Genomic DNA, 15,814 nt, shown 5'->3' with positions numbered 1-15,814 from the left:
AACAGTAGGAATTCTTTGTGCTGAGTGAACAAGTGTCAGAGGAGGGAATACTAACACTTCACCAAGCTGAAGAATGGGTTAAAGAGAATACTAACCAGATACGGGAAAAGGACAGCATCTAGAAGAGCAGACATTAAGTGGTAAGCTAGGGATATTGTAAATATCAAACAGCTATCCAAACAATCCAATCATAACTAAAATGTTCACTAGCAAGACTCCAGTGTTAACGGTCTATAAGTGTATGGCCCAGGCTTTCCCCCCACTCAGACTGCATTCTCTCCCTCTCCCTTGGAGGACAGAAGAACCATCATCAATGGCAAATGACAGTTGCAGCAAAGCAACACCAAGAGCCAACCTCACGCTCAGCAGAGAACGCTGTGCTGCCACCTCCTCATGGTTTCCAGTGCTGTACACATTGAGAGAAACTTCTCTAGTAAGAAACTACAGAATTGATGCCTGAAATTATACTCTTGGTGCAGCTTTTTTTTTTCTCAATTTATTTGAGACAGGGTCTCACTGTTGCCCAGGCTGGAGTGCAGTGGCATGGTCATAGCTCACTGCAGCCTTTCTTGGGCTAAGTGATCCTCCCGACTCAGCCTCCTGAGTGGCTAGGACTGTAGGCATGAGCCACCCTGCCTGGCATGGCCTAGCTTTTTAAGAAATCTTAATACAGCTAAAAACCTTTCTAAAGAACAATTTGAAAATCAAATTAGGAGACCCACAAACATACATAGAAATACTAACTTAATTCATCCGATACTGAATGAAGTCCTCTTTGTTCCATCTGCTTTCTAGTTCTCCCGAGCCTCCTTTTTTCTTTTTCTTTTTTCTTTTTGGAAATGGGAATATCTACTTCATATTGGGGAATGAAAGAGGTAAGTGAACATTCAATACTTGTTACTTCCCTTTTGCATACAGTACAAGGAACACGGCTGGCATCCCTAGTTCCCCAAATCTCCAGGTCTAATAGGTCCAAGCCTCATGCTCCTCAAACCCCGTACCCCCCATTCTTTTTGTTTGTTTTTTGTTTTGTTTTGTTTGAGACAGAGTCTCACTGTTTCCCAGGGCCTGAGTGCAGTGGCGCGATCTCGGCTCACTGCAGCCTCCGCCTCCAAGCGATTTTCCTGCCTCAGCCTCCTGAGTAGCTGGGATTATAGGCACGCACCAGCACACCTGACTAATTTTTGTATTTTCAGTAGAGACAGCAGTTTCACCATATTGGTCAGGCTGGTCTCGAAACTCCTGACCTCATGATCCGCCCGCCTCAGCCTCCCAAAGTGCTAGAATTACAAGGGTGAGCCACTGCACCCGGCCCCCCATTCTTATCAATCAGGCAGGTTTGGTTTCTCTTATTTCATACTTCTGATTGTTCACCAAGCATACATGTTACTTTGCTTACATTTCCATTGCTCTCAGCATTGTGTTCACATCTGTAGCCACTGGTCCATGTATCCAGGTCCATAGCTGGCCAACTCACACCACTTTAAAAGTCTATCAGCCGGAAGCCAACATTAGGCATGAAGGGCTCTCATGTTCTGGAGAACTGTAGGAACAGACATGCTCACAGACAAACCATCTAAACAACTTTGAAAGCCTGTATTGTCACCGAATGTGTTGCACAATGGGATAAGTACAAATATCCAAAAGCTCCTGCCAATTGTTTTACTCTCTAATCCTTTTTTTTTTTTTTTTTTTTTTGCTTCTTGACTGAAAATAAGGAGAGAACCACATGTGAAGTTTTAAAACCACCTTTTGGAAGAGATAAACACTCTTAATTAAAATGAAAGAATTAGGTGCAGTGGCTCAAGCCTGTAATCCCAGCACTTTAGGAGGCCCAGGCAGGCAGATCACTTGAGCCCAGGAGTTCCAGACCAGCCTGGGCAACAAAGTGAGACTCCCATCTTGACAAAAAGAAAAAAAAGAAAAAAATTATAATGTCCAGATTATTGATCTGACCAGAACAGTCCAGGTTCCATGATGCATGCAGTGGTGTCTGTGATCTGACTTTGAGAGACATCTGGCTCTGTTTCAGAAGAACTAAAAATACAAGTGCTGTAAAGCTTTAAAGCAGCCATGTTTATCTTAAGCTGAATTATCCAGGCTTGCTTACAAAGATGAGAGAGAAGTGGCCTGTAAAATGACAGAGAAAAACATGAAGGGCTGGTCGCTGTCTCTTACAAAAGTATGCGTGTGGAGGGGACTCCGTGACATGGCAGAAGAAATGCTAGGTTGAGACAGCTGAAGTGCCAGGCCTAACTTTACCCTGTCATAACTGTGTGAACTTATGAAGGTACTCAACCTCTCTGAGCAAGTTCGTTGTTTTGTTTAAAACTGTTTTGAGACAGAGTCTTGCTCTGTCACCCAGGCTGGAGTGCAGTGGCACAATTTCGGCTCACTGCAACCTCAGGCTCAAGCAATCCTCCCACCTCAGCCTCCCAAGTAGTTTGGATTACAGGTGCATGCCACCATGCCCGGCTAATTTTTTTGTATTTTTTGTAGAGACAAGGTTTCGCCAGGTTGCCCAGGCCGATCTTGAACTCCTGGACTTAAGTTATCTGCCCGCCTCAGCCTCCCAAAGGTTTTGTTGGGCCAATGTGAGCCACCATGCCCGGCCAGTTTGTTTATATTAAGAGGGCTAATTGAGTTCTCCTGACAGGGTAAAGCCCTGAATGGGAGAACGCATAAAAGTTATCTCTAAAGTGCTACTCAACCAGATCAACAATTACCTGGCTCACATTGTTCCCTAAGAATTTTACTGTACATGTTCATTGAAATTATGGGGGGGGGGGAGAAAGGATTTGGCATGTTTTATTTGAATTTATAGAAACATAGTAAACATTTTGCTGCATAATTATTTTGAATTCTTTCATTTTACTTTATTTTTTGAAACAGGGTTTTGCTTTGTTGCGCAGGCTGGAGTGCAGTGGTGAGATCAGTGCAGTAGTGGGATCATATCTCACTGCAGCCTCGACCTCTGGATTCAAGCCATCTTCCCACCTTAGCCTCCGAAGTAGCTGGAACTATAGTTTTAGTTCTTCTGAAACAGAGCCAGATGTCTCTCAAAGTCAGATCACACACACCACTGCTTGCATCATGGAACCTGGACTGTTCCGCTCAGATCAATAATCTGGACATTTCCATCAGAAAACAGGGTCAGAGGTCTTCACATATGTTTATAGGATTGCTCAAATACTTAGGGGCTTTCAAAGAATTCTCCAAGGCCTTCTCAATTTAACTTGCTGAAGCTTCCACACCTCTGACTTGTATGCGTTTGAGAGTGCTTATAATGTCCAATTCAAGAAATGTGTGTGTTTCACGCTCCAGACCTTTGCACTTGCTATGACCATGCCACTGCACTCCAGCCTGGGCAACAGTGAGACCACTTTGGGAGGCCAAGGTGGGCAGGTCACTTGGGGTCAGGAGTTCGAGACCAGCCTGGCCAACATGGTGAAACCCCATCTCTATTAAAAAATACAAAAATTAGCGGGGCGTGGTGGCGCATGCCTGTAATCCCAGCTACTCGGGAGGCTGAGGCAGGAGAATTGCTTGAACCCAAGAGGCAGAGGTTGCAGTGAGCCGAGATTGCGCCACTGCACTCCAGCCTGGTGACAGAGCTAGACTCCATCTACAAAAAAAAAAAAAAAAAAAAAAAAAAAGGACACATGTAATTAATGTCCACGTGATTGTTGACTAACTGCCTCCTACTCCACACCATATGTTCTGGGGATCAGAGCTGTCCGTTTTGCTCACCTGTATCCCCAATACTTAATGCTGGGCTCCTTGTTGGCCTTCAATATATATTTATCAGAGTTCAACTCTCCTTTTACACGTTAAGAAGTTAGGACTGGCCGGGCGCAGTGGCTCACGCCTGTAATCCCAGCACTTTGGGAGGCTGAGGTGGGCAGATCACCTGAGGTCGGGAGTTCGAGACCAGCCTGACCAACATAGTGAAATCCCGTCTCTACTAAAAATACAAAATTAGCCGGGCGTAGTGGCGCATGCCTGTAGTCCCAGCTACTCGGGAGGCTGAGGCAGGAGAATCGCTTGAGCCAGTAAGGCAGGGATTGTGGTGAGCTGAGATCGCGCCCCTGCACTCCAGCCTGGGCAACAAAACTGAAACTCCGTTTCAAAAAACAAAAGCAAAAACAAAAAAGAAACAAGATGTTAGGACCCAGATGGGAGGAGGAACTTATTAAGCAGCAATAGTAAAGGGAACCAGAACTGGAACAGACTACCAAATGCTCTTTCCATTGTAGCAGCCCCTACAGGGGCAAACAGGCGCCTGTCATCCACCAGGAGCCTCATTCATTCATTTCCTTTCACAGCACGCACCTTCCAGGCTCCCCAGCACGGGTACAAATTTGAGGTGGGAACCAGATAAGGACGAAGGCAGAGATGCTGTTGGTACCAGGTCTGGCCTTGCACTCCGGCTCTGCGAACGTAATGCACAGTCTTGCAAGCCTAGCCCCTGGGCATCAGGGCCGATTGCCCTGGGTATGCCTGGAGAGATGAACAGGGAACTCATCAGATGCCACAGCAGAAGCAAAGGCACGGTACCTGGAGGCCCACTTCCTTCTGGACACGGAGTCCCTCACTCAGGGTGACCTGTCACCTCCTCTGTCACGTCCAACATCACCTAGGATGAAGTAGAAGATGCAGGAAGCTTAGAGGCCAAGGCTAGGAGGCCAGACGAAGTGTCGTCGCCTGCCCTGGTCTCGGCCCCAGGGAGCCTGGCACCTCTCCAGCGCTGGCGCGTGAAGGTCGCAGGCCCACAGTTGAGCTTTTTTTTTTTTTTGATACGGAGTTTCGTTCTTGTTGCCGAGGCTGGAGTGCAATGGCGCGATCTTGGCTCACCTCACCGCAACCTCTGCCTCCCAGGGACAAGAGAGTCTCCTGTCTCAGCCTCCCGAGTAGCTCGGATTATAGGCGTGCGCCACCATGCCCGGCTAATTTAGTAGAGACGGGGTTTCACCATGTTGGTCAGGCTGGTCGCGAACTTTGATCCACCCACCTTAGGCCTCCCAAAGTGCTGGGATTACAGGGGTGCGCCACAGCGCCCGGCCCACAGTCGCCCTTTTAGAGACCCCTGCGCGCCCATCAACGCGGCGCTGGGAGGAAAAGGCGGGCCGAGAGGCGGGGCTGGAGGCCGAGTGTGGCCGAGGGAAGCCGAACTTTCCAGTTTCGCTGAGGCTTGTTAGCCGCTGGGGGCGCCTTCGGGCCCGCCGGCTTCTGCGCATGCTCTTGACCCTCAGTCCCCCGGAGGAATGTCTTTAGTCGGGAGCTGATTAGTGGATGAAGGCTGCCTGATCTGTTTCGAAACCTCTACGTCGGGAGAGGCCAACGCTTTCATTAGCCATCAGAAATGGGATGGGGCGCGTTTGTAGTTGGGAATTCTGAGCCCGGGCTGTTGCTTGGAGGACTCAGGAGCAGCAGTAGATTTCGGCGTTACCAGGAGAGGTGTCACCAGGTCCCTGTTCCTTCACTTCCCAGAAAGTGGGCAGTTCCTGGCGCCTTCATTTCCAGAAGGCGATTTTACCCAGAGAAAGGAGAGGGAAGATTTGCTCTACCTTTGGCTCCTTACCAAATAGCTAAATCACGTGGGAAGCTGGTAAACAAAAACACAAAAATGAATGAAACAAACAGCTTGCCGGGCCCCTCCAAGGCCCACTGAACCAGCACCTCGGGGCAGCCACCAGGAATCTGTATTTTCATAAGCTCTTCTGATGAGCCGGGGGATAAGTCAGTCAGGGCTGGAAACTCCCGGATCAGAGCAAACCCAGCTTCTCACTCAGCGCCTGAGGAAAAGATGCGTAGTCAATATTGTTTGAAAGAATGTGTTGTGTAAATGAATATATGAATGAAGAGCTGTCTTCAAACGTGGAAGGAAAAGTTAACAGTTTGATAAAAGGCGATAGTGATAAACCTGGGAAAATGGGCTGTTGGTTGATTTGGGTGTAAATTCCTACAACGTTTTTCTTTTTCTTCTTCTTTTTTTTTTTTTTTTGAGACGGAGTCTCGCTCTGTCGCCCAGGCTGGAGTACAGTGGCTGGATCTCAGCTCACTGCAAGCTCCGCCTCCCGGGTTTATGCCATTCTCCTGCCTCAGCCTCACGAGTAGCTGGGACTACAGGCACCCGCCACCTCCCCCGGCTAGTTTTTGTTTCTGTATTTTTTAGTAGAGACGGGGTTTCACCGTGTTAGCCAGGATGGTCTCTATCTCCTGACCTCGTGATCCGCCCGTCTTGGCCTCCCAAAGTGCTGGGATTACAGGCTTGAGCCACCGCGCCCGGCCTCTTCTTTCTTTTCTTTACTCCTCCTCCTCTTCCTCCTCCTCCCCCATCCTTCCTTTCCCCTCCTCCCCCTCTTTCTCTTCTTTTTTTTTTTTTTTTTTTGAGACAGGGTCTCACTGTCGCCTAGGATGGAGTGCAGTGGTGTGTGAACTCTGCTCACTGCAACGTTGAACTCTGGGACTCAAGCTATCCTCCCGAGTAGCACATGCCACCACGCCCGGCTCCTTTTTTTTTTTTTTTTTTTGTCTTTTCTAGAGATAGGGTTTCACCATGTTGCCCAGGGTGGTCTTGAACTCCTAGGCTCAAGTGATCCTCCAGCCTTGGCCTCCCAAAGTGCTGGGATTACAGGCCAGAGCCACCACACCCAGCCCCTTAATGTTTCATTCCACTATTTTATTAAAGACTGAAAAACCAGTTAATAATGTGGGAATTTTGAATTTTTTAAATTTAAAAACCACAGTTAATAATGTGGAGATTTTGAATTTTTAAAATTTAAAACCACACTTAATAATGTGGGGATTTTGAATTTTTTTAATTTACTTTTTTTTTTTTTTTTGAGACAGAGTCTTGCTTTGTCACCCAGGTCGGAGTGCAGTGGTGCAGTCAAGGCTCACTGCAGCCTCGACCTCCTGGGCTCAAGCAACCTTCCTGCCCCAGTCTCCAAGTACCTGAATTACAGGTGGTGAGCCACTGTACCATCACTACAAGTTCCAGTTTTTTAAAAAAAATTTTAATGTTTTCTTCAGCCCGTTTGAGTTTGAACTACTACAATTTTTTTTTTTTTTTTTTTTTTTTTTTTTTTTTTTTTTTTTTTTTTTGAGATGGAATTTCGCTCTGTCGCCCAGGCTGGAGTGCAGTGGCACAATCTCTGCTCACTGCAAGCTCTGCCTCCCGGGTTCAAGCCATTCTCCTGCCTCAACCTCCTGAGTAGCTGGGACTACAGGCACCTGCCACCATGCCCAGCTAATTGATTGTATTTTTAGTAGAGACAGGGTTTCACCGTGTTAGCCAGGATGGGCTCCATCTCCTGACCTCGTGATCCGCCCACCTCGGTCTCCCAATGTGCTAGGTTTACCGGCGTGAGCCTGCTGTGCCTGGCCAGAACTACTGCAATTTTTTGAGGGTAATTTGGTCCTCTCTCTCAAAAGTGCACTTACTCTCTATCCAGGAATTTCATTTGCAGGAACCTATGCTATGTACAATTGCATTGAAGTATTGCTTGTACTAGAAAAGAAAGTGTATGATAGGCAGATTGAATAAATGTTGATGTTTTCATGTAGCTATGTATAGGAATGCCGCTATGGAAAAACATCCAGGACACCTTGTTAAGTGAAAAAGGTAAGTTGCTACCATGTATGCATAACATGACCCTATTTGAGTAAAAAAAAAAAAAAAAAAAAAAAAAAGTGCATATGTTTATAGTATTAAAAAACTTCTGGGAGGATTCAAAAGTAATTACAGCGATTACTTCTGAGGACAGGGATTGGATGGGGTGGAAGAAATATTTTTACTTTCCAGTTTAATCCTTTCTATATTGCTTGAATTTTTAAAGACCATGAACATACATTACTTTTCTAAATTAAAAATGCTAGTTTTGATTTTTTAAAAATTGGAGAGGGTTTCATGTGGAAGAGAGACTCAACTTTCAAGTAGCTCTAGAAGGAAGAACTCTGACCAATTTTGAGACAGTTTTAGGTCAAAATAAGAAAAATAAGGAAAAGCTTTGCTGGGTGTTAGGCTGAGGCTGGGATATGGAAGACAGTGTTCCTTCAGGAGGAAGTGAACTAGATGCTTCCTTCAGCTGTGAGATCATATAAGTCTTCTGGGACACAGGGTTAAATACTCTTATATCAGACTACCTGGGTTGACTCAAATCCTATTGCCGCTAAATAGGGCTGTGTGACTTTGGGTGAATTGTTTAACCTCTCTGTGCCTCAGTTCCGTCATATACATAGCGGGGATCATGATGACACCTACCTCATAGAGTTCTTGTAGAATTAAATGAGATGGCACATATAAAACACTTAGCATAGTTCCTGTTCAAAAACTGTTGAGCGTTTCTTTGCTATCTCATATGAATTGGTGGCTAAAAAGTTAAAAAGTGGCTGGGTGCAGGTGGCTCACTCCTTTGGGAGGCTGAGGAAGGTGGATCACTTGAGGCCAGGAGTCGAAGACCAGCCTGGCCAACATGGCAAAAACCCATCTCTACTAAAAATACAAAAATGAACGGGGTGTGGTGGCGTGTGCCTGTAATCCCAGCTACTCAGGAGGCCGAGGCATGAGAATCATTTGAACCCTGGAGCTGGAGGTTGCAATGAACTGAGATCGTGCCACTGCACTCTATCCTGGGTGAGAGAGAGAGATTCTGTCTCAAAAAAAAAAAAAAGGAAATCAAAGAAGCAGTTTCTACAATTAGAAAGGCTGTTTTATTTTTATACCCTTTATTTATGGGGAAGGTCAAATACTGGATTTTCAGAATTAATGGAATTTTGGGGTTGGTACAATTTCATGTACGCTGGATTGCTTTGCTGGCGAAAGGAATTTTTGTTTTTCAGATGCTGGCTCAGTGTTGCCCCATAGTGGCCAACCCTGGGAAGGGCTACTGGGGTTGACCCCTTCACGCTAGAGTGCTTCTAGGCTGGGGTGTGAGTTCCATAGTCAGGACTGTCTGGCTGCTTGGCTGAGGGATGAGTGAGTCAGTCCACACCTTAGTAAGGAAAGCATGTTTGTGTGCCCTCCCATGACCTAGCCAAGAGGAAACCAAGAGCACTTTAATATGGTCTTCCCTCCCTTGTAATTTACTTAGCACGCTTGACTTCGCCTCTTAAAACGCTCATTTCTTGTTTAAAAACAAAGAAGGATGTCACTGAATCACTGTGCAATCTGGTGCACCCTTGGTTTTCCTCAAAGGTTGTTGGAAGAAAAGGCCACATGAAAACCATTTCTGCTTTTGCCAGAACACTTGAGCAGGCTGTTGTGTTGTTATGGTCTCCTAAATAAGGTCTCATGTGAAAAATTCTTGTAAAATTTAGGGGCAGGAGAAAGTTTGTGTCCTCTTGAGCATTAGTCCGCATCCTCCTGTATGACAATGAGAGCTCTGTGACTTCATACTCTCTCTTCTCTGCTTCAGCTGCTGAGAAATTCAGTACCAGACCAGATGCCCAATCTCAGTAATTAAATTAACCCAAATGGATAAGGTATTTACCTCCTCCTCCTTTTCTTGGTACCGATTTTTAAAATAAAAATTTTGGCAGCTCTTTTATTGACTTTACTGCGTAGTTGTACTTTGATCTATATTCTTAAATTATTTTGAGAAAGAGGAAAGGAATTCTCAAATTAAATGAAAAATTGAATATTGGAAGGTTTTTTTCTGGTGGCACGTTAAATGAGATAATATTAAGTTAGTGGTTGTACTTGGGTTTTGAGACTCACAAGCTTATAGGTCCAAGATTTCAGGTCATAATTGTTCTTTACTTGGAAAAATGAGAACCTCATGCATATCAGGCTGTCAAAGAAGTTGTGGGGTGTGGTGAAAAGATAGAAAGCAGTTCAGGCTTGTTTTTTGTTTGTTGTTTGTTTGTTTGTTTTGGAGACGGAGTCTCTCTGCCACCAGGCTGGAGTGCAGTGGAGTGATCTCGTCTCACTACAGCCTCCACCTCCTGAGTTCAAGCGATTTTCCTGCCTCAGCCTCCCGAGTAGCTGGGACTACAGGCGCACACCACCACACCCGGCTAATTTTTGTAGTTTTAGTAGAGATGGAGTTTCCCCACAAGGCTTGTTTTTTATCCACTATCACCAAGGATAATATTGAATCAGTGTGAACATTTAGAGACCGAAAAACCTAGAAGCCCTATTTGGACCCAAAATATTTTCCCTCTGCTGTCATTTCAGACATGCCACCATTAGGGCTTCATTTCCCTGTAGTCTTCTTTAAATACCAAAACTGCCCTGGGAAGGTTAAGACGTCAGTTTCTTCATACTTCAGAGCAAATGGGATTGATTCCCAGGTCCTCCTTTCTGTGGACTGGGTTTTTGCCTCCTCACCAAGAGAAAGGGCTTCCTGGGCGAGCAGAGGCTGCTGGGTAAGAGAGACTTAGTTCTGTTCCAACAAGCTGTGTGGACTTCGACAAACCCCCTGGCCTCTCTGGACCCTGGTGTCCTCATGTTGCCATGAAGGGCTTTTGAGGATGCTGCAGCTCCCACGTGGCCAATCCCAACTCCCCTCCCAGGGCCCCTGACGGACCCTGTGGCCGGTGCCAGTGGAGTCACCTTCCAGCCTGGCGGGGCGCTTCAGCTCCTTGCTCTGTTGATTCTCAAGTAAAGCCTTTCTTGTGTTTACTCAGCAAAGATTCTTTTAAGACAGGCTAAGCACACGGTTTACTCTGCTAACAAGCCTTGGCATTTATTGTGAGGACCTGTGTTGACTTATTCTCGAATCTCCATTGACATTCACTGAGAAACGTTAGCGCAAACACAAGGAGACATCCTGGGAGCTCTGAGGCCCAATGTTGTGCTGGGGAAGGAGCTCCAGAAAGGGCCATCCTTTCTGTTTTGGTTAGAATCACCTTGAGAGTTAAAAATAACAATAATATAGGCACCAAAAGAGATTCTAATGATCTCCTTTTAGTTTTTTGGTTCAGTATCTGAACGCTTTTGCTAAAGGTCTCTGGAAAGCTCCCTGTGTTAATTCTGGATGAGACTATGTCTGTGCCGGCCACTTCCTGAGTCCTCCTTTCATGTGCACAGGCCTGCTGCGTGCTGGAGACCCACGGCACAGCCGCCAAGTGCCCCTGTGTAGCTCTGTGATCTTGGGACAGTCACTTCCTCCCTCTGGTTGTCAGTCTTCTCATCCCTAAGGTGAGGGGATGCTGTCTCCACGCTCATCTCCCCAGCTAGACCAGGGCCTCAGGCTTGAGCCCAGGGCCTAAGAGCCCTAAGAAATGTTTGCTGAATAAATGAATGAATAAGCCGCCACTCTCTCATCTTGTGCCTGAATCCTCCCCCATTGCAGGCTCTGCTCTGAGTCATAGTCTGACAAGATCTGCTAATGGGGTCACTGCAGACAACCACAGAGCCTCAGCATCTGACTCATACGCTGCGGCTGCCAAGTGGTTTCACCTGCCTCTGCCTCGCTCCTCCCCCTTCTCTCATCCAAGCTGATGCTTGTAAAGGAAACAGCTTTCAGGTGAGGGGCCTGTGTATTTGGTTTGTCTTTGTTGCCTGGAAACTGTTGACATCCTGAGACATTCTGTTGCCTTCACTGGGTAATGAAAAATTGATTACTTTTCTCTCTGTCAACAAACTATAGCCCGTTCCCCTTTGCTGGGAATGGGTGAGAAGCATGTGCGTCTTGCTCTGTGGCTGTTTGCTTGCTTTCAAGAAGTTGGGTTTGCTTGACTTAGAAGTGGGGGTAGGGCCCAGAGCAGAGGGACAGGATGAGTGGCTGTGGGGGAGACTCTCAGGGAGAGGACGCTCCTTACTTCCCTTGAGTGCTCCCTCAGTTCCAGCAAATGCCTTCGCCCAGCTGACCCATGGCACCTCTCCCCTCTGCAGTGTCCTCTCTGCTCAGCCTGCCCAGAAGCCTTCTTGAGTCTCTCCAGCCCTGGGGACAGCCTGAGCTACACAGCTAATACCATTTCATCTGTGTTCTGCTCTGTATGGTGTTTCCTCTGGACTGTGCGCTGGGCTGGCATCCCCTGCCTGCTGGCATGGGCAATAGATCTACCCAGAGGAGCTCAGCATGCTAGATTTAGAAGGGACCTCAGAGAGCATCCAGCCCTGTTGGTTTTACATTTGTGGAAGAGAAAGTTCAGAGCACAGGTGACGTGGCTGTGGCCACATAGCTAAAGTGATAACAGAGTATGGCTTCTTGACTCCCAGCCTGGTGGGATGAAGGTCGTCAGTTTGGTACTCACTGTCCTTGGTGGAATATAAAAGTAATGGGATGGCCCTCACTCCAGGAACATATCAAACACTCAGCAAAAGGGGACAGAGACTGGGCAAGAGTGGACAGAGGCCTGGGTTCTTTCCGTGGGGAGCGTGGTGACTTGGCCACTCAGCAGGGATGGAGGTGGTGGAGCTCACGTGAGAGAAGCTTTCAAAAGGTAGTGTTGAGAGAACAGTGAAGAACAGGCTTTGCGAGGGTGGCCTGATGTGTAGGCTTGGCCAAGTCCTCTCCTTTTCCAACTCCACCTTTGGTGCCTCCATGCCTTGCTCCCCAGAGCGGGGACAGTTTGTGGGCCCCACAGCCATAGGAGAGCAGAACTGCCCAGGGTAGGAGGTCACAGCCTCAGGCCGCCTGGTCCCCCTCCTGCAGCCTTCTTGGCCCCAGGTGAGATCTGTAGATCACCCCATAGGCTCAGCCTTGCCCCCAGCCTCAGGGGAGCCCATGCTTGCAACAGGAGAGGTAAGGGCTCTCTGAGATTCCCTGAGCTATCACTCCGGCTGGCCCTACTTTAGACCTGCCTCGCTCCAGGAAAGGATCTTACACTTCGTTCCAGGGCCCCAGTCCTGCCTGGACATCTCTGAGTCAGCTTCAGGGGATCATAACTTTAAGCCTCTGGTTCTTCACTGATTCTTGTACTCAGGCATTTCTTGAGTTCCTTAGTCCTTGGGTTTCAGGCTGGGTTAGGAGCAGCCAGTTGGAGGGCTCTGGACGTGTTTTGCTTGCTTTGCATCAATGGTGGACTGGGGCTGGGGCTGGGAACTGGGCTTTATCACTGATGTCATTTAGAATTGCCAGTGCATGGTCAGGATAAGAAGCAGACTAGCTCCTTCTCCTCCTCCTCTTCCTCCTCCTCCTCTTTCTTCTTCTTCTTCTTCTTTTTTGAGACAGAGTCTTGCTCTGTCGCCCAGACTGGAGTGTAGTGGCATGATCTCAGCTCACCGCAACCTCCGCCTCCTAGATTCAAGCAATTCTCCTGCTTCAGCCTCCTGAGTAGCTGGGATTACAGGTGCCCACCACCACGCCAGGCTAATTTTTGTATTTTTAGTAGAGATGGGGTTTTACCATGTTGACCAGGCTGGTCTTGAACTCTTGACCTCAGGTGATCCACCTGCCTTGGCCTTCCAAAGTGCTGGGATTACAGGTGTAAGCCACCATGCCCAGCCCAGACTGGCTTCTACTCAGTTTTATCACTATTGTCACATTCTCTACAGACTCTTTGCCTGACCCTGGGGGATGGACCCTTCTGCCCCTCACCCCCACCCCAGGTATACCACTGGTAGGTATAAAGCTTTTTACATAATTATTTCTTTTTAAAATAAGCCTTATTTTTTAGAACAGTTTTAGGTTTACAGCAAAATTGAGCAGAAGGCACAGAGATTTCCCTTATATCACCTACTCCTACAACATGCACAGCTTCTCCCACCATCAAAAACCTGCAGGGAGTGGTCCATTTGTTACAGTCCATGAACCTACATTGATACATCATCATCTCCCAAAGTCCATAGTTTACATGAGAGTTTGCCCTTGGTGCTGTGTATTCTGTGCATTTGGAAAATGTGGAATGACATACATCCATCATGGAGGCATCACAGAGTAGTCTCACTCCCCTAAAAGTCCCCTGCACTCCACCTGTTCATCCCTTCCTCCCCCCAACCCTGGCAACCACTGATCTTTTTACTGTCTCCATAGTTTTGCCGTTTCCAGAATGTCATCTAGTTGGAATCGTGCAGTCTGTAGCCTTTTCAGATTGGCTTCTCTCACTTAGTAATGCGCATTTAAGGTTCCTCCATGTCTTTTCATGGCTTGGTAGCTCATTTCTTTTTAGCACTGAATAATACTCCACTCTCTGGTTGTGACATGGTTTATCCATTCATTTACTGAAGAACATCTTGGTTGCTTCTAAGTTTTGGCAATTATGAGTAAAGCTGCTATAAACACCTGTGTGCAGGTTTTGTGTGGATATATGTTTTTTTTTTCAACTCCTTTGGGTGAATACCAAGGAGTATGATGAGTTTAAAATTGTAAATTTTAAAAATTTAAAAATTTTAAATTTAGAATTTAAAAAACTGGGAAGCAGGTGAGGCACAGTGACTGATGCCTGTAATTTCAGCACTTTGGGAGGCTAAGATGGGAGGCATGCTTGAGCCCAGGAGTTTGAGACCAGCCTGGACAACAAAGTGAGACCCCCATCTCTACGAAAAAATTAAAAAGTTAGCCGGTTGTGGCAGTACACACCTGAAGTCCCAGCTACTTGGGAGACAGTGGCGGGAGGATCTCCTGAGCCCAGGAGGTTGAGGCTGCAGTGAGCCATGGTTATGCCACTGCACTCCAGTCCGGGTAACAGAGCAAGACTGTCTCGAAAAAAATAAATCTGGAAACGTTACCCAAGTTGTGGGTTTCTGGTTTCTTGTTAAACATTGGAGGATCTGGATGGTATGTGTCTGATGGTGCAGTTAGGCACCGCTGCTGCTGTCCTTTTGGGTTGGGCATGTGCCGCCTCTTCAACTCCTCACAGCCCCCGCCTCCTGTAGTCTTTACCCTGCCACATCCGCACTCATGTCTAGCCATTTGAGTTTGCAATCCCTGGAGGAGATAGTGTAATACTTCTCAGGTGGGGGACCTTGGGGATGGTCCAACCGCATCACTACCTGTCCCTGGTAGTCCTGGATTTGGTAGATGTGGTTTAGGTGCCCTGGAGGTCCCTGTAGGAACGTGTGATTTTCCTGTGGCCTGGTTTTGACGTGAGCGTGCCACAAGGTTGGTAGAATGGAGTGAATTGCTGACGAGCTAGTGAGTGGGCCTAGCCTGCCACCCAGCTCTCAGTACCCCGGTTGGGCTTGGTTCTGTTCCCAGAATCCAGTCTTGATGATTTGCCTGACAGTCTGCTCCCTCCCAGGTGCAGGGGTTTGTTTTATTTCTCCTTCCCTTCTAAGGACTGGACTCATTCATCTACTAACTCATTCACTCATTGAATTATTCAACATGTATCCACGAATTATCTATTAGGCAAACACTGCTTTAGATGTCAGAGATGCAGATATTAATTAGATCAAGTCCTAATTCCTAAAAGTCTCTCATCTGGTGGAATAAAGACCCTTCAAGGGTTATACTGTATTTAGGAGGTCTGTGTAAGGAGCAGCAGCTGTCAGGAGGCAAGGGCAGGGCAAAGGGGTGGGCTTGTGTGGGAAGGTGTTAGGGAGGCTTCCTGGAGGAGGAGATGTTTTGGCTGCAGAGAAAGCTGCTCTTAAACAACATGGAGTAGCTAGATAAACATCCATGGAACTGCAGGGATGTGGTGTGGTTGGAACTGAGTGTAAGGAGAGTGGCAGTGGGAGAGAGGACTGGGTGAGGGCCAAGCTTAGAGTAGCCCTGCCTGACAGAAATAGGATGAGCCGCCTCAGCGATTATACATTTTCTAGGGCCACATTCAAAAATGCAAAAGGACACAAGCTAAATCACTTTTATTTTATTATTATTATTTTTTTGAAACAGAGGCTCACTCTTGTCACTCAGGCTGGAGAGCAATGGCACAATCTCGACCCACTGCAACCTCCACCTCCTGGGTTCAAGCGATTCTT

The 15,814-nt window shown here is 47.0% G+C and overlaps 1 non-coding gene across 1 annotated transcript; it reads right to left on the bottom strand.

The window, feature by feature from the left end:
• Positions 1-258: 258 nt before the first annotated feature.
• Positions 259-472, bottom strand: LOC115898084. Its single transcript, XR_004057836.1, has one exon. It is a non-coding gene; the product is annotated as a small nucleolar RNA U3 (small nucleolar RNA).
• Between the last annotated feature and the right edge of the window lie 15,342 nt (positions 473-15,814).

Source organism: Rhinopithecus roxellana, chromosome 5, assembly GCF_007565055.1.
Source record: "Rhinopithecus roxellana isolate Shanxi Qingling chromosome 5, ASM756505v1, whole genome shotgun sequence".
In the NCBI taxonomy this organism is placed as follows: Eukaryota; Metazoa; Chordata; class Mammalia; order Primates; family Cercopithecidae; genus Rhinopithecus; species Rhinopithecus roxellana.
The sequence above is the reverse complement of the archived record's forward strand: the minus strand, read 5'-3'. Positions and strand labels throughout refer to the sequence as shown.